General features: G+C 42.8%; 1 long non-coding RNA gene across 1 annotated transcript in view; it reads right to left on the bottom strand.

Moving 5' to 3' along the window:
* Positions 1 to 20,444: 20,444 nt before the first annotated feature.
* The window catches only part of LOC147818052 (uncharacterized), a 6,619-nt gene continuing 2,055 nt past the window's right edge, over positions 20,445 to 25,008 (bottom strand). The window contains exon 2 of the long non-coding RNA XR_015438368.1: positions 20,445 to 20,792. This is a non-coding gene — a long non-coding RNA (uncharacterized LOC147818052). The remainder of the gene's footprint in view (positions 20,793 to 25,008) is intronic.

Raw genomic sequence — 25,008 nt, 5'->3', positions numbered from 1 at the left:
CCCCACTCTCTCTCCCGTAGACCATACAACCAGAGTGTGTCCACTTGGAAAGACTGTTGTCAGTCTGTTGTCTGTTTGTGGTCTGGATACAAGGAGTTTTTTGTTAAAATGAAAGGGCGTTAAATACTTAAAGAGGGGTGTTACTCATTAAAAAGTGAGTTAAACATAGCAACCTTACTGGTTGAAGTCTGTACTAATAATCATAAGCACCAGTTTCTTGTTAAGCTGTTTGTTACACATGATAAGAGAAAAATGTAAAGTGCCGTCAGTCAGTGGAGTCTGATTTTCCCCTGTGGGTCCTGATGATGCATAATGGCAGCCAAACCTGTCTAATGAATGAGTTACTAACGCTATCATTCATTTTACATCTCTTTGTTTGTAGTAACTCAGTATCAACATACCGATATAACATCAATATAACATAACCAGCTATAAGAACAACTAAACATTTCTGTTTGTTAGCAGTACTTTATGTATTGACTGAAACATTTCATATCTCTGTTGCACCAAGTTGATGATCCAGTAAGTTATTAAACCTCCATGCACTGTTGATTTAGAGCTCCGTCAACTGCAACAAACCTGATTTAATCCTCACTGTGGCCTGTTAATGAACAAGCTGAGCAGAGCACTCCCAAAACACATGTACACGTGCACGCACACACACATGCACACACCCATACACTCCTTAGTGTGGTGAGAATGACTCTGCTCTCCTCCTACTAGGTCAACATACCTGTCTAGCAAGTAGATTTGGCCACTGGCCAGAATGTGCGTGCAGCACGTACCTTACTGGAAACCTCAGTATCTGTGCCAGAAAAAACAGAGGAGGAGGTGGGGGTTTACTGCTGTGATCTCAGTGCATTGTCACTGGGTAAACACAGATAGAGTCATTACGCCCTTCACAGTTACTAATTAAACTCACCTCTTACACTTTCGTTTTGTGTACCACATGCGCACACATACACGTTCCCACACATGAACCAATCCCCCAGAAATAGATTGAGTACTTGCGCAGTATTTAGGTCATTCACTATTGATTACAGCCATGGTAGGTAGGTAGATTAGTTTATTAGTTTATTTGTAAATTTGGTTTGCAGTAAGAGTTATCAGTCTTACACATACATATTTAACACACAGCACCAACAATACCATGTGCACAAGTTAAATAAAGATTAATTAATGAAATAATTAAAACATTGCTTCTATGTAGTGTCACTATGACGTATTCAGGTGAGTGATGGCTGCTGGAACAAAGCTCTCTTTATACCGTTTTGTTCCACACTTTGGGACTATGAACCTTCATTCATTTTTTCACAATTCATCATTATTATTGATAATTATTGAATTATCCTCTAGAATAGATCTTGCATTCTGCATTCTGAGGCGAATCCCTGCATTAACATTAAAAGTGCTTTTAGACAGTGAGTGGTTGCTGCCACAGCCACAGCTACCTTCAATCTTACCAGCCTGGGTTAGTGGGTTTGTCATGACCAAAGATAAAGTACTTTCCACAGTGATAACTTTCCAGAGTTGTAAAACTTTTTCTGTGAACACTGCGAATTGTGCAGTGTTTGGTGTTACCAACATGCCCCCACCAGAGCAGCCCACTCTGCCTTTTTTAACACAGGGATCTTTTTACTGTGAAACCTGATATCCTTGACTTAGGGCCCTGGATAAGTCCAGGCCAGAATGTTTTTCCCTGTTGCACTAGGTCCCTTTTCCTTTCCTGGACAAGGGCCATGGGGGATGCGACCATACCCCTTTCAGTAATATGGATAGTGCTTCTCTGCCAGGCATGCCAACAGTAAAACATGCTGTCAACATAGAAATAAATAGGCTATTGTTAAAGGAGCACTGACAGTAAAAATCTATTTCAGATTGTATTGTTGTTTGCACCATAGACCTTTCCATAGCTGGCTGCCTCATCGGCTGGCCGTGAGCGAGTGCGCAAGTAAGAGACAAAAACGTAAGAGAGAATGCGCTGGAGGGGGGGCAGGGCTTTGACAGATATCACCACCCCTTAAATTTTCCCTCTTTTCTTTGTTTCAATAGAGAAAGAGAGAAATTAAATCTTACGTTTGTTTTATTTAATTTGGTTTTATGTGCAAGTGTTGCGTATTCTACTCCCACCATGGCCCATTCATATTTAATAATGGCCTACATAAACTAAATAGCTATTGCCTGGAATATACAACTGAACTAATGATATTATCATGGATTAATAGTACACATTGAATACACTGACGTGCACAAAGATAACAATTCTTAATCACACAAATACCTGGCTGTCATGTCCATGAAAAGACATTAAGTTATGTTTAGTTTTGTCTGTCTCGTGACTTCCTGTTTTACTTTGAAAACCTAACTCTCCTCTCGTTTCAGGTGACTTCCTCCTTCCCTTGTGTGTTTCCCACTTGTCTGATTGTCTGCCCCGTCCTGATTGTTTCCACCTGTTTCCCATTACCGTGTGTGTGTATATAGTCTGCGTTTCCCTTTGTCCTGTGCCAGTTCGTCTTGTCTTGTCACCAGAGAACCACGCCCACCACGTTGTCCCATGCCAGGTTTTTTGAATTCTATGTTGCGTTTTGCCATAGCCTTTCTGTACATTCCTTTGATACTTTGTCTTTTCCTTGTGTCCTGAAGTTTTTGGTATTCCTCGAAAGAGCGTTTTTCATTTGGATACTTTGTACATATATTATTAATTTGTACTTTGTCTCTGAGTCGTGCATTTAGGTTCACTTCCTACTTCAGTTGTGACAGCTGGCTAAAGCTACGAGATCAAATAGTAATAGTAAAGTGGTATATTGGATTGTTTATCGGTTAATTCCTTATAGGATAAAGGTATCCAGAGTGGTTCCTAGATGTCAGTATTGAAACATGGTGGATATTTACCTCAGAGCTGGTAAAAATATGTAAGCTTCCTTTTGGGCTACAGAAATCATCTTTCCAGAATAATAATAAATTAATTACATGGTGATGAGACATTTAGTTCAATGACACCTTAAACATGCTTTACAAATGTAGAACAATGGTTATCAGTGCGGGTTGGATTGTAGGATGGTTTACAGCAGGGGTCTATGATTCCTCATGAGACCCCCTTTGGGTATGAGAGGGTGTTAAAGATGATAGTAGTGTTTACTCTTGTGAGAAAGAAATGAGTCCATAGTGTGAATTGTAATGGTTTGGCACCTTAATAGAGCTAAATATCCCTTTTCATGTTGCTTGATAAGAGGTGGCACCTACCTATCGGTCCCAGGTGAGTCTCATGGTTGCAACATGGACTCAGTGTCAGTCTGTGGGGAGTGTTGTGTTTGTCTCCGAATTGTTGTGGGGGTGTTGATTCAGGATGACTTCCATGAACTAGCCATGAATTCCAATGATATCTTAAAAGCTAGTTTATTGGTGAGAGGAACTCATTTCGTCCCTGTTTTCTGTCCAGGTGATAGTTTGATGGTGAGAAAGCGGACATAGGAGGATCTCCTTGATAATCCAGAGTACCCCAGTGTCCTCACCATGACTCTTGTGTCCGGTAACTTGCGTCAACCAGTGTCCTCTACAGCATAGTCTGGAAGCAGCCCACAAGCCCATTTTGCTGCCCTCCTGGGAGAAAGTGCAGACCACCGGCTGACATGCACAGTAACTGTGAATCAGCGGGATGTGGAAGGGTTGCTTGATTCTGGAAGTTCCAGGACCTTGGTCCATGAGTACGTGCTGGAGGCATGATCCGGTTCCTGTTGTTTGTGTTCATGGAGACACCCGGGGTTTACCCCACAACAGTGGTGGAGCTAACCACAACTAAGAAATCATTCAATGTTGAGGTGGGAGTAATCAAGACCCTTCCAGTTCCTGTCCTGATTGGTCGTGACTGCCCAGCCTTCCTAAAGCTGTGGAGGGAAGCCCAAAAGAGGCGCAGTTCAGAGCCTTGAAAATGTAAGCCCAAAAATTGTCAAACGAATAAATCCTGGGTTAATCTTGCCAAGCCATGCTCTACCTCAACTGTTTTAGCCCAAGATTTTGCAGTGGACTCTAGTGGCGCTGAATCAGTACTGGGGGAATCCGACAATTATGAACCCCTGCCTGGCACAAGTGCAGAGGATGCCTCAGGCCCAGAAGTACCCCAAACCCTCAAAGGTCAATAAGGCAAAGCGCATTTACAGGACCACTCTCTTAGCAATGCCTTATAATATCCATTATATCCAGGTCCTAGAGGGGAACTTAAGTGGGAACCAGGGTACAAGAAGATAGAGAACTACTGCTGCAGTTGCCCTGAGTGCCAGGTCACAGCCCCAAGACAGTCATACAGAAGTCCGCTCGTCCCTTTGCCAATCATCGAAACTCCCTTTGAGAGGGTGGGGATGGACGTTGTAGGCCCCCTCACCAAGAGTGCACAAGGCCATCAGTACATCTTTGTCATAGTAGACTATGCCACCCGGTACCCAGAAGCTTGCCAATGCAAAACAAATAGCAAAGGAACTGTTCTTCTTCAGCAGCCAGGTAGGGATCCCAAAAGAGATTCTTACGGACCAAGGGACCCCTTTCATGTCCAGGGTCCTCAGGGAGTTATGTGCTCTTTTGCAGGTGAAACAAGTGAGGACGGGTTAGTGGAGAGGTTTAACAAGACACTCAAAGCCATGCTGAGGGAGGCCATCAACAAAGACGGAAGGAACTGGGACCAGCTTCTTCCCTATCTCCTGTTTGCAGTAAAAGAGGTTCCTCAGTCTTCCACTGGCTTCTCATCCTTTGACCTGTTGTATTCCCACAGAGGAAGAGGTCTTCTGGACAGAGCCAAGGAAACTTGGGAGAAGCAACCCTGTCCCCATCCTACCATGATGGAATATGTGGGGGCGATGACAGGATGGCTGCTGTGGTTCCCATTGTGAAGGGGCACATGGAGAAAGCACAGCAGGAACAGAGCCGCCAAACCCCAAGAGTTCAAACCAGGACACAGAGTCCTGGTGTTGGTCCCCAGAGTGGAATGCAAGTTCTTGGCTACCTGGCAGGGACCCTTTGAAGTAATCGAAAAAGTTGGAGTACCAACCAGGGAAGAAGAAAGGTGAGCAAATCTACCACATTAACCGTCTAATGAAATGGCATGACCGAGAGGCTTTGTTCAGTGGTCCTCCCCCAGAGATCCAGAAGAACCTGCCTGGGACAAAGTGCAGTTCGGCTCGGAGCTGTCCCCTCACCAACTGCAAGCAAGCAAAGGAACTAGATGGATGGATGGAAACCCGGATGTGTTTTCAACCCTCCCAGGCTACACCCACCTGGTGGAACAATAGATCCACACCCAGCCAGGAAAAACGGTGAACCAAAGGCGCTATCGGGTCCTGGAGGCCCACAAGAAGCTGATTGAGGAGGAGGTAAGGAAGATGTGGAGTTTAAGGTAATTGAAGAGTCCAAAAGTGCCTATGTGAGCTCCATCGTCCTGACAGACAAGCCAGACAACATAGTACATTTCTGTTATGATTTCAGAAAAGTAAATGAACTATCTGAATTTGATGCATATCCCATGCTTCGTGTCGATTAGCTAATTGAAAGCCTTGGCCAATGCCTGTTTCATAACCACCCTTGAACTCACAAAGTCCATCATCCAAGGTCTCGTCCATGCAACTTCATGCCAGCCAGGACTGGCCAAAACCGTTGACCAAGAAGCAGGTGAGATCCTTTTTGGGCCTTGTAAATTATCCCTGATTTTTCCATGTTAGCTGCCCCTCTCACAGAGCTGACAACCAAGAAACACTTTCGGATGGTGAAATGGACCCCGAAGGCAGAGGAAGCCTTTTGCTACCTGAAAGTGTGCTGTATTCCAAACGGGTCCTCACAGCCCCCAACTTCAGTAAGGAGTTTATATTCCAGGCGTATGCCTCAGAGGTGGATCTGGGTCTGTCCCAGAGCAATGGAGGTGAGGAACATCCAGTTCTTTATTTGAGTTGGAAACTGCTGACAAGAGAGAAGAACTATGCCACAGATGAGAAGGAGTGCTTAGCTATAAAATGGGCCCTGGAAACACTAAAATACTACCTGCTTGGAAGGAGTTTCATGCTAGTGATGGATCATTCTCCATTACAATGGATGGCTAAAAACGACAAAAAAGACAAAAAGCAGGGTGACTAGGTGGTTCAATGGAAACGGATATGCCCTGTCCCGCCGTGATCACTTCTCTCCTCGTGCACCCTGCCGAAGGCGGCAGGCCTGGGGAGGGGATGTGTGGAATCACAAGGGAACAGGTAGTCGAGGGATGCTACATTCCCATACAGGAGCAGCTGCCACATCACAAAATGGATGCAGGGGCAACGACTACCTTTCCCAGATTGTCGCTGCTCCATCCTAAAATGGCCACCGCGGCACACACTTCAACTCCCACAGTGCCTCACTGCTCAGACAGGTGCAGGTGCTTAAGCCACCTGATTGCAGCAGGACTGAAAAACGTGGGGCAGAACAAAGAGGGCAGGGAGAGAGCACAGGACTGTAAGGAGCGGGATTGAAGCCACACCACAAAGGATTGTGAAAGGACCTACCTTTAAAGGAAAGTGGACACTTTATGTTGGACTTTTATTGGAAATTCTGTTCAGGTTAAAATCGCCCTTCTCTTGGATAGGGCCTTTTAAGTTGAGTCACAGGCCTTGATTTTGAGTGGAAGAACATACCTGAGTTACCTTTCTGTTAACCTGCCTGTTGGAAAATAAAAATTCCCCTTGTTTTGACCCGGTCCATTTCCAGTCCGTTGCCTCACCTTAGTCTGCCCTGGTGAATTCTCATTACATTACTATATATATGTATCTATATATATATATATATATATATATGATTTTAGTGTAAATGCATTATAATGGTGAACCTGTTGTGTCCCTGCTGCTGGATTTCACCTCATCAGCCTTATCAGTGGCCACAGAGACCTTTCCACCACAGAAGACAGCTTTTCTTTTTTGACTGTCTTCTTTCTTTCCCATTGTTTTTCACCAGAAATGCTCTGAGCTGTCTCTATTATTTACCAAACCTGATGGAAAGCCAATTGAGCCAGTCAGATTTCGATTAAACCTGAGTCTTCCTGAACTTCCCAATGGCCAGTCCGCCCCTACCTGAGGACTGAGGATATCTCACTGACTTGTTAACTCTTTCAGTCACTGAATCAAAGTATGTGTCGGCTTATTTACTGCATATGCTGTATACAGTATGTTTTGTTTCTCTAGATGTAATTTTGCTTAATGATACACTGCATTGATAGATATTGTCCTGTAACTGATTTTTTTTTTTTTTTTAATTATTTTTTGGGGCCTTTTTATGCCTTTATTGACAGTACAGTAGAGAGACAGGAAATGAGGAGGCAGAGAGAGGGGGAATGGCATGCAGCAAAGGGCCGTCCGATGCGGGACTCGAACCGGGGCCAACTGCAGCGAGGACCTTAGCCTCTGCATATGGGGCGGATGTTCAACCAACTGAGCTACTCGACGCCCCCTGTAACTAATTTCTGATCAGGTAGATCTTGGTGGGATTTTTTCCTCATTTAAGGGGCAACTCAATTTATCTGGAGTTAGTACTGGAAAGGTCTTTACACATAAAGGACAGTTTACTCATCATGGTTACCACCATTCAGCCTGTGATAGCCTGTGGCGCTGGATGAGGGTTGTTCAGTCTATCAAAATAATATTGATCAAGATTATCTCAGATCGGAGAAAGAGAGCCTGTGTTGTAAAACAAAGGTGTGATATTGTCATTTCCCTAACAAATGTTAAATTAGACTGCCACAGATCAAATGACAGTACACAGTAAATAGTAAACCTGGGACCTCTCATCATCTGGAGCCACCTTTGCCCAGTTGATAATCCAGCGTAGTCAAGGTCATTCCAACAGTTTCCAGATTACATGCATCAGACAATCATAAAGTCAGCAGGAACATTTACAGTTGGCAGTAAAGGTTATAAAAACCAAGCACTAAACACTTCCTAGTAGGAGCTAAGAGATAGTGGGGTCATAGCCAAGGAGTGGTCTTTATCATAATACACATGATCCTGTTATCACCGCAGCAATCACTCTGACTGGAAATAATGGAAAGCTAAGGGGAGGGAGGGATGGTCAAAAATCACATTGAGGTTGGTGAAAGATGTAAATTTTATGGTGTTGGTCTGAAACTAACTATTATCACTGCCTATCTAATTTCATTGAAGTTTTCCTTGTTAAATAGAGCTTTAAAATGATCATGATGTAATAATCAGTCAAAGGCCTCTTTAAGTCAGAGGCAAGTTGATGTCGTGGAAAAACCCACTTCTATGATCAATGCCTTTTGATCAACAATAGACAGTACAAAATCTAAATACAACACATTCAGACCAAATCCTATTTGATGTTGCTTACTGATGATGATAGGCATTCTTCACTGCATGCGCAAGTATAATGTATCGAAGTAAAAAATTAGTCTGAATGAAGTAAAAAAAAAAAAGAATCTTAATACTATGTTTAACTCAGAATGACCTGCTTTTGACAAGAGAAATGCACAGATGAACATTTCAATGTTTTCAGGGCACACTGAGCACAACCTGACAAAAAAGCCAGTTTTCTTCATATTCATCCTAAGAGAGTACGATACTTTCTGTCAGATTTAATTATGTCAGACTGATTTGACGGATCACCCTCCCATGAGAATGAGCTAAGCCCCTCCCCTTTCCTGCAATGCAACGCATTTTTTTTGTTGTTGAATACTTACCGAGATAATAGATGCAGCAGTGCAGCGTTTTCCAGCTGAATATCCACCCATTTGTCACAGTGCGATAGGAGGCATCCTGGAAGAAGAGAAGTCGCTGACGCTCGGTGCAGAAACCACCCAGCCGACTATCACCCGCTCCTGGCTTCGAAGACGTCCTAAGCCCATTCTTGATACATTCTCTGACAGCGTTCAACCGAATGATCTGGCAAGAGACGATCCAGCTCCATTGGGTAAGTCTGTCCCCCCTAGACGAGTGGGGAGGGTCCGAGAGACAAGAGTGATTTCTGCTAAAGTCTAAACTAGAGTCCGAAATGCCAGCGCCATGCCTTCTTCCTAGCAATCTGTGAAAAGTTGTAAAGTTCTTTTTTTAATTTTTTTTTAAGATGGATGAAGACATAAACTTGGGGTGGTTGTATGAGCTTTGTCCATCTAACGTAGTTCCAACTCAGTTAGAGTTAGCTGTGGAAGAACTTAACCAAGTTCCGGGCGCTTTTCAAGCAGAATTACCCGACAGCGTACACACAAAAGAAAATTCCTCTGACCCTGTTGCAGAAATCCGGCAAATCTGTTCTAATCTAAAATCTGCAGGGAAAAGTTGTCTCCTTGCTCTGACAACCGTCGGCGATCACAGGTGGTACATGCAGCCTCAACACAGGGTTTAAAACCATTCATCATGCTTGGCAGCAAAATCCTCTGTTTCACATATCCCGATTATGTGTTAAAATTCATCGACTCCCTGCTGCTCAGCGCTATGCCCAAAGCATTGGGTTTCAGCGATGAGACCAAGGGCTATTTCCCCCACGCATTAAGCTAAGAGGAGCGTTTAAAGTACATAGGACCCTACCCTGCACGGCATGACTCTGCGCAAGTGGTAAGAGTTTTATAGCTGGTACAGAGAATCCACTCAGTTGAGGGGGAAGCTCTGCACTACTGCAAAAATGTCTTACTCTTGTAAGACTTGTCAGATTCAGAAACAAGTTTCTTGGTGAGATGGGCTTGGACCCTTTCAGCTGCATAACCATCGCCTCGGCATGCATGAAGGTGTTTGTCACCAAGTTCTTGTTGCCAAAAACCCTTGCGATACCCTCACCTGAACTTACGCCACAGCCAGTGGCTAGAGTGGGTAGCATGCATTAAAAACATCTTTATCCAACACGCCTTAAACAAGGGGGAAAAAGAGTTTACAACGTCCACACGGTTGTCATGAGAGAACATGATTGGACAGAGATTCTCAAGGAACCTTCCCAAACCTCTCCTCACGTGCCAAGCTATTTTTTGGAGGCAGGATGAGCGCTGTGAGGCTGGGGTACATGGCAGGACCCGGCGAAACCATGCACTATGTAGACGTCACCTCTCTGTACCCGTACATCAACTGCAGTTTTTCTTCTCCGATAGGTCACCCGACCATCACCCACAAAGACGTGGACTAGCCTCAAAGCTACTTTGGACTAATCAAAGCACTCTTTTTCCCCATGTTACCTTACAAAACCTCTCAAGGCAAATTGGTCTTTGCCCTCTGCCGTACCTGCGCCAAAATCCATAATCAGAGGTAAAAAATCAAGGTGAACAAGTGTCTCAACAGCTTCTGGGGAAAGTCTGCGCAGAGAAGCAGTTTACCTCAGATCGCCCTCGTCAACAAGCCCAAAGAGTTTTTCTGTTTCATGTTTTCGGGAAAATATAAAGTGCAGTACTTTACCTTCCTCAACGACAAAACTGCTATGATTCAATGAATCAACAGCGAATGCTGCATCGTGCCCCCCAGCAAAGTCAATAACGTATTTGTCGCTGCGTTCATCACTGCCTATGCGCGGCTAAAGTTGTATGGTTATCTGGAACGGTTGTGAGAGAATGTGCTCTACACTGATACAGATAGCTCAATATGTGGTGAAAGATGGGGACGCTCCCCTGGAATTGGGAAAATACTGTATTTGGGGATAGCAATAGCATTCAGGAATTTGTAACAGCCAGCCCCAAGAGTTATGCGTACCAAACCAAAAACAGAAAAAAGTAGGGTATCACGCAGACCCAGGAATGTTGCGACCGGGTCAACTTTGACAGCGTCAGAGAGCTGGTGGAGGGTTACCTTGTCAACTCTCAAGAGAGGGTGATTGAGACCCCTCAGCACAACAGTTTTTGTGTTGAAAAACTCTACATTTTTTAAAAGGTTTATAGTGGTGTATGACAAAAGACATCCAACAGGATGACTCTGCCTTTCAGGTATTAGGATATAGTGAGAGGGAAATCAAATAAAAAAAAAAGTCTCACCATGCTGTTATGGAGGAGATTGATTTTAAACCCAGTCTCAACATGCCTTTCTCATGTCTGATTGAGGGACCCAGCGGTTGTGGGAAAACTGGGAAAGTTAACTGGAAAATTGTGAACATGTGATGAACACTATGCCCAACAACATTGTATCGATTTAGACCTCTTTTCAACCATTGTATGCCGAACTGCAAAAGATTAATTTGACGACGTAGACTTTTCCTCCTGATCAGAATCTGTTGATAAATCTGGACAATGTTATTTTTCAAGCATCTGACCATCCGGGAGTGGTTAAAATTTTCACGCAGTATAGACATCACAGAATTATGAGCGTCATGATGCTGACGCAAAATGTATTTCACTGGGGTAAACACAGTCATATCATTAGTCTGAATAGCAATTATCTAGGGATGCTTTCAAACCCTCGGGATAATTACAGATTAACATATTTGCATCAGATCTTCCCTTCGCAAAAGGCTTTTTTCTTGGAAAGCTTCTAAGACGCCACCAGAGAACCACACGGATATTTAATCGTCAACCTCACACCCTCCTGCCCAGAACGATACAGACGGGTATACTTCCTCACCAGTGGCCAATCGTTTATGTTCCCAATTCAAAGTAAGTTGCCATGTATGCACGCATATAAAGGAATGGTCCCATGTTAAAAGCTCTGTACAGGGGGGTGTTCCCGGAGTGCTAGGATGTAGGATGCATTTCCCCGTTGCCCCTGAGAATGTGACTTAATTTAATCATTTTCAGCACGTTTCTGGTCATTGATAGTTTGTTAGATGTGACTTTTATCAACCAAAATGACCAGAATGCTTTCCGCTTGTGGAAAATCCGAGTCATCCAGAGGAGGCCGCAGCAAAACCTCGCCTTTTCATGAGCCAGCTACTTAACAGGTGGTTGAAGCTTATACTGATAGCACTCTTAATGCCAAACTTTTGCAAAGTATGGACTCTCTGAAAGCTGACATATTTGGGAAACATGACTCTTTGTCATCCAGTCTCTGCTCCGAGATTTCCTCTGTCTGAAAAGAACTAAAAGATTCAATAGAACCGCTGTAAGAAAAGATCGAGCAACATGGGCAAACTATGCTAGATCTTGATCTAGCAGCTACAGATCATAGTGGCCGGATAACAGAACTAGAGGCTACAGCTAAGCTAACGGCACAAGTTAAACATCTAGATAACTACTGAGTTTTTAGCCCAACTTTTCAAGGAAAATAGGAAATACTTCACCTGGACAAGAAGCCCCTGCTGGACCGTGCCCACCGCACCCTACCGGACAAGCCCAAAGAAGGAGATGCACCCTGGCCATTCGTCATAAGAGTTCACTACTTCCAGATTCTACATCGGGCCGCGGAACTTTCTCCTCTCTTTCACCGGGGTAAGAAAATTTCCATCTTCGCTGACTACACGTCCACTGTTGGTAAGAAGCGGGTTGCTTTTAGCAGTGTTAAGCGTCAGCTCCACTCATGTCCAAGCAGTTTGGACTGATTTACCTGGAAGTACCTGGAATCACCCAGCCGAGCGGGGACACATATTGGTTTGGGGACCCTGCCGTCGTAAGTGACTTTATTAACCAAAACCTCAAGAAGGCAGTCACGCCATGTGATGTGTGAAGATACATAAAGCTAGGTGGGCTGGCTAACCTAGCTGATACTCATTTGTTTACACTGGCTTCGACTACATTTCCCTGTAAGTCATTGCTGCTTTCCTTACTGATGGACAACGTCTCTTACATGGGCATTTACCAGTATCTTGTTTCTAATGTTCTGTTTATTCTGTGCATGTTTATAACTGTTTGACACAATCACAGTTCTCCCCTTAGGTAGCTGTAGGTTATAGTAGATGATTATGACAGCAGAGGCTACAGTAGAGCGTTTAACGTGTTGTATAAGGTTCAATAGGTGTGTCTCGTTTGGGGGAGAAACTTTTGCCAAGGTGGGAGGGGGTAACGTGATTTGTTTACTACAAGGGGATGTTCTACTCTGTGTTTTTTGTTAGTTCCTTTATGTGTCTGCCACTCATTAGATACTGTTATTCACTGGTATGTTTGTCATTATGCTTCATTCTTTGGTTTTTAAGATGATGCTATGGCTCCCCCTAAGTTAGCACAACAAGGTGAGAGTGGACAAAAATTTTGTAGCTAGAATTGTAGAGGTCTTAATAACCCTGTTAAGCACAGCAAGGTACTGCATCATCTCCAACATCTGGGTGCCCAGATAATCTTTTTACAAGAAACTCACTTTAGACAGGTGATCAGAGCAGACTAAAAAGTAGTTGGATTGGCCACACTTAGAATTCCTAATTTCCAGGAAAATCTAGAGGAGTAGCTACTATATTGCACAAGTCAATTCCTTTAATGTCTTCAAATGTGGTTGCAGATCCAAATGGGAGGTATTTAATTGTTAGTGGTAAATTGTATAACACTCCAATGCTTCTCGTTAACATATATAGCCCAAACTGGGACAATGATGGCTTATTTAAAACTTTGTTTTCCACTTTATCAGTATATTCTATATATACCTTATTGTAGGAGATTTCAATTGTTGGCTGGATCCTAAACTGGACCGCTCTTGTAATTGAAATATCCTCAAAATCCGCCAAGGTGATCCAATCCTTCAAAGAACAATTTGTCATATCTATAAAAGGAGTCTGACATTTGATTACCAACGCAACGTTGTTATTTTTTCACAAAGTTGGATGCCTCTAGGTAATTTTTAAACACATCATTGTGATACGACAACAACGTTTGTTCCATAGATAATCGGCAGGCTCAACGGCACAGACAATATATGTAGTGTTGACCGCAGACGGTGGACAGGATGTGTTGTAGTTGCCGATTGTGGTGGAGTATCTGCTCTGAGCGGTTTTCAAAAAAATAGATGCTGGATGGGTAATGAGCAAATCTGGCGGGAATCCTTAAGAGTCAATAAAGGTAGCTTTGCAACACTTAGTCAATGCTAACCAGTGCTCTCTGGGCATGTGTGCAGTGTGTGTGTTGACAATAAAGTAGGCGAGGGGCTTAAATGAGAGACTCAGCGAGGGCAGCTGGTCGGAGTCACCTGAGTGTAGCCGTTATTGAACTCCTCGCGCGTGATGCTCATCTTTCAGATGTCTCCCAGTGGCAATGAACATGTTGTAAAACTCTCTGACCACGACCCCGTTGTTAAATTGGGGCTGGAAAGCCTTAGCTGGAATGTCTGCAGTCCTGACAGAGGGCCAGATACTCCACGTCATTGTGGAGAAAATTGAAGTGTGACAGGTCTCCACTCCCCCGTAAAGGCTTCGTGATGCACCATGGCCAAAACCACATATTTCGGTATGGCACCCAAAAAGAGATTCTCATTGTTACACATCCTCCGGGATCGATTATGTTTTCACGTTAACATGTGACAGAGGGGGGTACAAAGCGTTGCCCTTCATCAAGGCCGCCGTGTGGCCTAAGTGGACAGCGGGGGAGACGGTCACTTACACAAACAGAGAGGCCCCTAATATTTTCAAGCGGTAAGTGGAGTTGGCAGGTCCCATGAGGCAGAAGGCGTCACTGGCGCCGGTCAGTTTAATTATCAAATCTACAGAGTTCAAAAGTCTCTTGCATAAAAATTTGTCCCCGTGTAGAGGACCCAGCAGGTGCCCTTCTCTGGAATCGGCAGTGAGGTTGGCTCTGATTTAGCTCTCTGTTAAATTTTTTTGTAGACCATATCTTCAATAGACAACTGCGTCATGGGGGATGAAAATAAATCCAGCTCCGTCAGGGTGCACTCGGGTGATTTCTGATATTTTTATGATTTTTATTTTTTTGAAACGACCACTCTCTGGGCAGACTTCCTCCTCTTAGGCCTGCTTCTGCCGACTGATTTGCTCTTGTTATCCTCACCGCATTTTTTTGACAAAACCATAAACAAAAATAATACTTGATTCTGTTTGTTAGAAGCGGCTGATTTAACATGAGGTTTTACAATGTTGAAACCTTTTTTCAACAGAGGAGCGCCCCCCCACTTGACTTTCATAGTAACTTATGAAGCCATGAGGATCCTCTCTCAGGGTTACCTGAGCCATGTTTTTCTTTTCTTTACACAGGCAGCTGAGGTGTAACTGGTTTTAAGTGGAGCTTCATGATAGCCTTGCCGTAGACAAAGTCCACGCACCTGTTGCGATCCATTTTAACCTCAATGTGAATTTTTCTGATGTAACTTTTCAACACAGGTATGTAATGTATTGTATTGTGCCTGATGCTCACAGTGTCCCCAAAATTGCCTGATATTTACTACATCCAGCAAGCTGTCGCCGGCTGCTTGATACTGAATGATGACCGTGTAAACAAAGGTTATATAAGCAGGGTAAAGAGACGAGCGGTTCTAGCATGTAGCATAAGGGAGGATGCTTGCAGATTCTGTACTGACTGTGGCCTTTAAAATCTATACACTTGGTCACGTTGTTGTAGAAAGATTTGGCAGAGAAGTCGTACTTTTTCATGGCCGGGATTATTTGCTCCAGGAGGTCCTTTGGGCGGTTGTAATATCCACCTCGGATGTATTTCACGCTCACCAGGGACTACAGGTCGTCTGTCACTGTGTGCAGTTCAGAAGTGCGGCTACAAAGTATTCCAAGTACAGGGGTAAATGATTTCGCATAGACCCATCGTCTATTCTCCACTCAGTTCAGTCCAGCTCACCAAAACCTGTTTTACACCCCTGATGGCTGGCATTTTAAAATTTCCTCCACTTGATACATCCATTTTTACTTTTTGCAAATCTGCATCGTAAAACGAGCCCTAGATATGTTAACCGTCGTAATCTTTGAGTCTGTATTTTGTCAAACACTTCGGTCAACTTGGATATTCTGACAAGATCGCCCTTTTATGAACTTAAACTTTAATTTATCCTGATGCCAGGCAGGAAATGAGACGTACAGGTCTTTAAACACCTGGTAGACATTCTCAAAGGTCACCTGCATAGGCATCATTTTAATGCTGCTGTGGTAGCTGTGGTTATAGCTTTGCTCCAAGTCTTGTAAGACGTCGAAGTATTGTCTTATGTTGTTTGCCGTGAAATATCTCCACATTCTAGTTCTCAAAGTACGGTTAAAACTTTCAATCACAGAGACCTTCAGATCGCTGGCCTGTAAATGTACGATACCGTGTTTCTTCATTAAAGCCTGAAAATTTTTGTTGAAAAACTCTTGCCCGGTGTCCTTTTGTAGCTTTTCCGGCATCGGACTGTCTTTAAAGACAGACTTGAAGTCTCTCAGCACTTCGGCACCAGATTTTTCTTCAAAACACATGTAGTTGTGCCCTTTTTTTGAAAATACGTCTTTACCCGTCAATAGATAATTAAACTCATCATTATGTTCCGTTGAGGCTTATATGTCACAAAGGTCGACCTGAAGTTGATTTAAAGGTCTAGTGACAAAAACTCTGTTTCTGGTAAAATGTACTCTGGTGGGTAGTATGTCCTTATATCCTGTTCTGATAAAAAAATCTTTTACTTTTTGACCTGTTTCATCTTACACACCCTTTGGATTCACTCTACTCCGCCGAAGCTACCTGTATGGTGAACCATTTCTCGGCCATCCCACCTTCTACACCCGCTATGGTTTTACTGAATAAAAACATGCGAGAACCACTTCTTTATTCATTTAACTTGCTAACTATTTACATAGCGAGAGAGAAATACATATTTTGAAAAGTAAAAAAAACAAAACAAGTTAAACATTTTTCTAAGAACAACTGCATTTTCTAATAACATTGCTAACATTTTATCATCTACAAGGCTTTGTCGAAAATAGACTTATCAAGGGTATTGTGAATAACATTCTCAATTTCTCGATTTCTCAATTCAGTCAAGATGTTTACAGACATATTTTGTACTCGGTAACACACTAAATCTACAAACAAGGCAAAAAATACTACAAACATCTACAAACAATAAATGACCGGGCTTTATATCATCGCCGATCCACTCATTTACAATTTTTTCAAAGGTATCCGAAAACAACATTAACTTAAATGTGTTGCGCTTATCCAGAATGCTCTCTGTTATTAACTTTCCTGTTTTGGAGAAGATCCTTTCCGAGGGGACTGATGTTGCTACGATGCACAGTCTCCCTGCCATCACCTTGATCAGTCATGGGTAGACTGAAGCTTTGGACTCCCACCAGCTCAGAGGGTCTGTGGTTCTTTGGATAAGGGGCTCCTCAAGATAGGATCTTACTTCCAGTATTGCATCTGCTGAGGGATTCCTTCTTGCAGCGTCTTCTGTTGCTCTTTCATCAAAGAGCCTCCAAATAGCAAACGTTTGTGGCTCCACTTCTGGTGCATGTGCTCCCTCTTCTCCCTCTTGGCCTCCTGGTGGTGGAGCTGGCTTGCTGCTGGGGCTGCATCTTGCTGCTGCTGCTGCTGCATCTTGCTGCTGCTGCTGCTGCATCTTGCTGCTGGGGCTGCATCTTGCTGCTGCTGTTGCTGTTACTCTTTGAAGTACCTCATCAACAGCTCTGTCATTAAAGGCCAGCTTTTTGAACCTCAGGTCCAGTACAGTGGTTTCTGAGAGAACAGTGCTGTATTCCATTCTGTGGAACTTTCTGTCCATAGATGTACAGAGAGCAGTCACCAACTCTGTCACTTTCCCCATGGTCACTTTTGTCTGGTTGTAGGCTGTAATTCTCTGCAGACCCTTGCACAGGAGTAGCATTTTGGAGGCTGTCACATAGCTGAAAAAAGAGAAAACAGTAACTCTAACTTTTTGATTATGTGGTATATGGACTTTGTTCAGTTTATACTCTAGTGCTTGCTTGGTTGTGGGACCTGTTGTGTTTCTCTCTTTAAAATTTTAACCTTGTAAAGTGCCTTGAGATAATGTATTTTATGATTTGGCGCAATACAAATAAATTGAATTGAATATTCTTGTTTATTATTACTGAAATTCACCTCTAATATGCCCCTTATGTGCCATTATATAATAATAAATAATGTAATAACAATTGTCCACTGTACCTGTCTGCGCTGATCTCCACAGTGACCTGCTCAAAGGGTTCCAGAACAGTGCATGTCTCTCACAGTACCTCCCATTCTTCTTGGCTCAGAGCATCAATAGGTGTATTGATAATGACTCCAAAACCCGTTTCAGCATATATGTTGAATTCCACCTTGTAATACAGTCTTGTTTGGGCCTCAGCTCAGGCATACCCATCTTGTGCTGAGTAGACTTCAGCTTCTCTGTGGCTATTGGGCTCTTATGGAAGAATTCCACCATCGCCTTCACTTTGTCCAGAGTAGGCTTCATTACCTTCAGGGCATCTCTTACCATCAAGTTGATTGTGTGTGCGAGACATGGGTGGTGGGTCCATTTCCAAATTTTAATGACTTTTGTTATGTTAGCTGCATTGTCACTAACACAGCAAACCATTTTCTTTTCAACTTGCCACTCTTTTGCCACTCTTAGCAGTTCTTCTGCCAAGTTCTCTGCAGTGTGTCTGTCACTAAACTCAAAACAGTCCAGAAGACAGGACACTGTTTTATAAATTTCAATGAAGTGACATTTAACGGACATGAAGGAAGTGGTGGTTCTTGATGTCCAGCAATCAGTTGTCAGGCAAACTGTAGTAGCCTCTTTCACCCTCTCTTGCAGTGAAGCACATTCTCTGTCATACAGTCTTGGAATTATTTTTTGAGAGAGTGTTTTCCTGCTTGGAAGCACATATGTTGGATTGAGAGCTTGGGTGTAATTTCTAAATCCCTTATCCTCAACAAGTGAGAATGGCTGGAAATCTCTTGCGATCATTTTAGCCAATTCTTCATCAATTGCATTCTGTCTTGCTGGGGTCATGGTCTTCTGCAAAAACTGGCTGATAGAGCTCTGCCTTGCAGGTTGTGGTGTACCACCTGATGCCTGAGGGGTAGACACTGCAGCAGCATCAACAGTTGTAGTAGAAGCACTGGCAGTAGTAGACATGCTAGCCTGCCTTTTTTCTTCCAACTGAATTGTTGGATGTACAGTTCTCATGTGTCTGTGAAGGTTGTTTGTCGACCCTGCTCAATATGACAGCTTCATCTTACAAAGTCTACATTCTGTTTTTGTGTTATCACTGTTAATAAAATGCATCCAAATGCTGCTTCCCTTCCAACTGTCACTCATCTTGTCTGCTACTTAAGCAAGGCACTCCTCTCTCTTTCTCTCCTCCTCTCCCTCCTGCTCTGTACCTGAAGACAGTTAGTGGTGCGATGCGCTCCCCCGCCCCTCCCTTGTCATCACATGATTGGTCGCACGGCACACACGTCATTAACACAACAATCAGTCACACAGTCAGTGTATGGAGTCCCCGTGGCACGGAGAACTTCATCCTATCATTCTACTTTGTGTTAATGTACCAAAAAAAACCGGCTCTCAGATGGACGGTAGCCGGCTCCCATTGTTCACTTAAAAGAAGTGAACCGGCTCGTTCGACCGACCAACACATCACTAGAAGGCGTTTCAGTTTCAGCCATGTTTTTTTTTGTTCAGTTGGTGTTATTGCGAAAGTCATAGCAGATAGCTGGTGCTAGTTAATTGATCTGGTTGACAGGCAAACTGAAAGCTAACTGTTGTAACTGACACACAGCCGTATGCTGACATTACTTTAATTAATTAATTTAACCTACTCCAATCGTGGTATACTCCAGATCCTGCTTTCACTTTTCTTCAGTTGTTAACTACTCCTGCATACTTTGTGCTATATAAACCATTCAACTATCAAAACGTTCAGCTTCTCCAGGAGATGTATCCTTACCTTCAACTTCTTGATATTCTTCATCATTTTTGAAATAATTAGTTTTTTCAGCAATTTTTACACTTTAAGTGAATGGAGATGATGTTCAAATCCTTGAAAACTTCTACATCTTTGAAATTCAACATCTTTGAAAACAACTACATACTTTCAGCCACAGGCTTTAATCGAACTTTAAAGTGTTCACAACACTTACAGGTATTAAGCGATTAGTCAGCTTATTGATATCTTAAATTAAAGTTTCTAATGTTTAGGATGCAGTTCATCTTTTTCACGTTTTTAAGGCATTTTATTCCTATTTTTGCCAATTTGGCTTTCAACTGATTCAACAACATGTTTCAATTCTCTTCAACTCTTCCAGTTTAACATTTTGGCATCTAATTTTTCAAAGCACTGTACTTCACTTAAAGGTATAATGTGTAAGATTGTGCTTCTTGATCCGCCTCCATAGGGAGAAGCATTTCACTTCTTCGCCCCTGTCCAGTTAATCATGTTGTTGTTTTCCCCTTGTTCCTTATAATTTATTATTTATATGTGCATTTACTGTTGATAGCTAAAATTGCTGATAGCACCTAAACAAATTATGAGTACTTGTAATACATACAGTATGTTTTTATTTACCTATAAAAATATGAAGGCAAGGGGATATTGCATGACACATGGGTGTCAGACTACAGCAGCATGAGGAAGGGATGATGACATCATCACAAAGGCAGAATCAGAAAATAAGGTTTATTGCCAGGTAGGTTTTTACTTACAAGATACTTCGCTCTGTGTTTGGTGCAGTATACAATAAACATATTAACAGGAAACAGCAATAAAAAGGTCAAATACTGCAACAGTCATACACATATTCAAAAAATAAAACAATGAAAAAAACTATGTACAAAAGTGTTGACAAAACTGTGCAAAAGATCACAGTATAGACAATATGTGTTCTATGCAGGGATAATACTCCAACGTGTTACTGTAATGTGGTTGTTGATGGTTGAAGAGGCCAGGCGCAGAAGAAAAGGCAGGTGCTGGTCCATCACTGGGGAGACTGGACTGGAATTCTGGTCCTGATACAAACATGTGATAGGACAATTAGTTTAGATCATACAAGTTCTTTATATTCAAACATGCTAGGTCTGTAGTGTGTGTATTGTGATGGAAATCTGAAAATGAACAGTTGACACAATGATTAAGTTGTCTTGGTATATTTTAATAAGAGCTTTGCAAAGGATCAGTGTACAGTCACACAGAGTGTAATTGCAGACTGATATCGAACAGAGAGTGAACATGAACTTTATAGAAAGAAAGAAATAAGGATGCAGGGTCAGGGTGTGTGTGTGTGTGGTGCCATCCTGACTGTCTAACTGCCGAGAAGAAGCAGGTGTGTGTTCAAGGATAAACTACTCCCTAGTTTGTACCGGACAGTACCACATAAGGAGCACACATGTGGGAACAGATTCACATTCATGGATATACAAAGCCAGGTCACACAAAGTTCAAACCCGGTTATACAAAGTGCAGAATATTGATTTTTCTATTACATTTCCTCCCTTTTGGTCATACTTGATCACTATTAAAGGAAAAATCATCAAAGATTATATTTTCATAATAAGTGAACATCCTCACATATGAATCATGACAATTATGATTTAAAACATTACTTCATAAAAATATCACTGTGCAAAATGCAAGACGCTGTTTTTGTGGATGTAAGCATTCCATATAAAGTTCAGGCAACTTAGGAAGGAAAACTATAATCATTTACACCACAATGTCAAAGTCAGAGTCTTCATCAAGATCAGGGATGTCTTGAGCATGGTATGGTGGAATCCAATCAGAAGTAGCTGACTGAATCATCTGATGGGAAAATGACTTGTCAACTGTACGGACACTCAAACTCCTGACACACAGGACCAGACAACAACCACAAAATACAAACACAGCCAGGACCACAGCAAGTGTCGTGAACGTCGGTTGCGTCTAAGTTGCAATATGGTAATGTTAGCTGGTCAGAGTCCTGTTATTGCATTTGTGTTTGTTTGTGCATGGTGTGTGTCTAAAAAGAAGACTGGAATCACAATCAGTAATGAGATTACTAAAAGAAAACACATTGAACCCCACAGGCCACACCATCCAGGGCGTCTGAATCAGTGCCATTGCTGTTGTTCGGGTTCTATCGCTGAACCCACGATGGTGACACTGAGGTTCACTTAGCAAATCACTTAGTTGGAGCTTGACACGGCCTTGTTGCCAATACTGTCGCTTGTAGTTCTCTTCCTGGTCTGTGCCTGTGTGTTATTGTGCTGTGTTGGTCACCTGAGAGCAGCGATCTGCCTACACTCTCACAGAGTCATCAATTGCGCTGTGGGGACTTGCAGTGGCTGGCATGGATCTCTCACCACTACCCAGTCACCAGGCTTCAGGTCATGAAGAAGTCCTCTGGCTGGAGTTGGTAGTGCGTCTTTCAACTGGTTGTGAATGTTGGATAGAACAGAGGATAAATTTGCACAGTAACAAAGCATTTCATCTTCACAGTGGACTGTGGAAAGTAATTGTCTTCTAACGGGTCCAATGCCTGTGTTGGCTAGATGTCCGAATAGGATTTCAAATGGACTAAGACCGTGTTTTGGTCTGACCCTAGCTCTCATTTGCATAAGAACAATAGGGAGTGCCTTTGTCCATGACAAACCTGTTTCTTCACATTTTACCAATTTGTTTTTAGGGTGACATTTCGTTGCTCAACAGCACCACCACTGGCTGGATGGTAAGCACATCTGTAAGTGATCAAATTATTTTTCTGATTCAGGGTGTCCAGCTTGTGATGTTTGAATACTTCTGCCAGTTTTGTTTGTGGCACAGATTACACATGATTGACAAAATTTTTGAGCGTAGTTAGTAAAACCCTTTGTGAACCAGTGTTGTGAAACAGCATCCATCATCCCTCCTTTTGACACATGGTCCAACCCATTAATCAACCGTGCTGAGGCTGCTACTCTGATGCCCTCCCCTCCCCTACCAACAAATTTCACCATCTAGGAATCAGAGGTCCTTCACTTTCTCAAAGGATGTAACCCACAGAAAAGCTCAGGCCCTGACAAAATTAGTGGAAGGTTTCGAAAGAACTGCGCTAAACAACTTGCACCAGTCTTCACTTACAGTTTTAGATCATCTCTCAAATTAAACAAAGTTCCCACCCTCTGGAAAACGTCCACAATTGTACCCGTGCCTAAAGTTTCCAGACCCACTACGCCCAATGACTTCCGGTCAATAGCACTAACGTCACTGGTCATGAAATACATCATCTCACAAACACAGCACCTCATAGATCCTTTGCAGTTTGCTTATCAGTCGTCCAGGAGGGTGGAAGATGCAATCTTAACACTATTGCACTTACTGCATACTCATCTTGAGAAACCAAAGTTCAATGCTAAGATTTTATTTGTGGACTTTTCATCTGCTTTTAATAATATTCAACCCAGCATTTTAGCAGATATACTATCTACAGAATTCTCCCTAGAAGCCGGACTAATCTTATGGATTGATTGTCTTAGTTTCAGAATCCAGCAGGTCAGGTGAGGTCATTTTATATACCAACTCCTGCACCAGCACTTTCACAAACAGGTACTTTATTAAGTATGCTGACGACACAGCATTGTTGAGCCTTTTACATGATGAGGAGGAGGAGCTCGGGACAGTTTTAGACAAGCATTAGCAGATAGCTTGCTGGCGATTTACAAGATTGCAGAATAGTACAATGTAAAGTGAGAACTTTCTAAATGCATTGTATGTCTAACTGATCTGTCCAACAGCCATCTCTTGTATTCTTTCCAAAAAGGTGCTTCCTACCAGGGAGTTTCTCTAGGATGAGGTGTAATTCAGGCAGAGTTTATGTTCTTACAGCTGTTTTCACACCTCTGCTGTGTGTGTGTGTGTGTGTGTGTGTGTGTCTGTGTGTGTGTATGTGTGTGTGTGTGTGTGTGTGTGTGTGTGTGTGTGTGTACTAAATTCTCACACAAATATAAACATTAATATTTGAAACCTTTCTCTCTCCCTCCAGGTGACAAAGATGCTTTGTGGTGCTCCCTCCGAAACCGAAACAGCTGCCCGTTGGTAAACTGGCTTTCCAGGATGACGCCGCATCTCCCGGAGGTGTCTGCCGTCTCATTGAGGCATAGCAGTCCCAGCTGGAGGGGAAGCACAGGATGCTCGGCCTGACTGTCGCCAAGGTGATCCCGAGGATCTCCTGGAAGGAGTGGAGGCTCCACTGTTGTAGGAGGTCACATGGGGCAGAGGAAATGGCCCTCCTCATCCAGGATCTCCACGTCTTTGCTGGATTCTGTCTGCATCCAGGACATATGGAGTACACAGAGGCACCACCTCAGCTGCATTCAGGACCGAGCAGGTGTGCAGCTGTACACAGAGACTGGTATGTTGTCAGAGGGCGGGGTCAGTCTTCCGGTTTCGACCTTAACCACTTCATCCCAGGTACATGCGTGTGTCTCATAGCTTGTGATTAAGTATATTTGTGTATTATCATTTCATGCAAACATAAAATTCATTTTATGATCCAAAATCTTTTTCCTCAAGCCAGTGCCAAATACTTCCAAGCTCCTGGCAACACCTGCCAGAGCAGGAGAAATAGCGAATTTTCTTCCCTCCCAGATACTAGGACAGCCAGCGAGTCCAAAGACTGGACATTGACTGTTTCCCTGGTAAAAATGTTGTAAATAGTTTCCATTAGGCACAATGCTATTACTGTATGTAAGAATTAATTTGTAATTTGTGCTTTATTTTATTTTTGCAGCTTACATCATGTGCTGTGGAACAGTGGATGGTTGGGCATCGGTTGAGAAAACTATGGTCATCACATGACTCACTATCACAGGGTGAGGAACCCTGGAGAGAGAATATCAGTTTCACCTGTACCTCAAATTCTATTAGTAAGTTATATGATAAGTTTATTGCGTTACAGTGACTCACTATCACCTCTTGAGGAACAAAGTGGTATTAAAAGATGAGACGGACTGTTCAGGACATCTAGTGTAGTGGGTCTAATTCTGCGTTGTGTTCGATTACGATGAATGGAGAGGACACACACTGTAGCTGGTCACGACACAATTTATTCTCCGTCCTGTATTATAGAGAAGAAGTATTCACCGGTGTTCACAAGTGTTTTCTCATACATGCTCTCTTTGCTCTCTCTGGTCTCTCAGGGAAGAGTCAGGAGCAAGAGGGTTTTATAATGCAAAATTAAATAAAATACATAAAATGTTTTACATCAAC

This window comes from Seriola lalandi, unplaced genomic scaffold (genome assembly GCF_002814215.2).
Source record: "Seriola lalandi dorsalis isolate HSWRI2012SDOR001 ecotype SW California unplaced genomic scaffold, Sedor1 jcf7180002054748, whole genome shotgun sequence".
Classification (NCBI taxonomy): Eukaryota; Metazoa; Chordata; class Actinopteri; order Carangiformes; family Carangidae; genus Seriola; species Seriola lalandi.
This window is presented reverse-complemented; position numbering and strand designations above follow the sequence as displayed.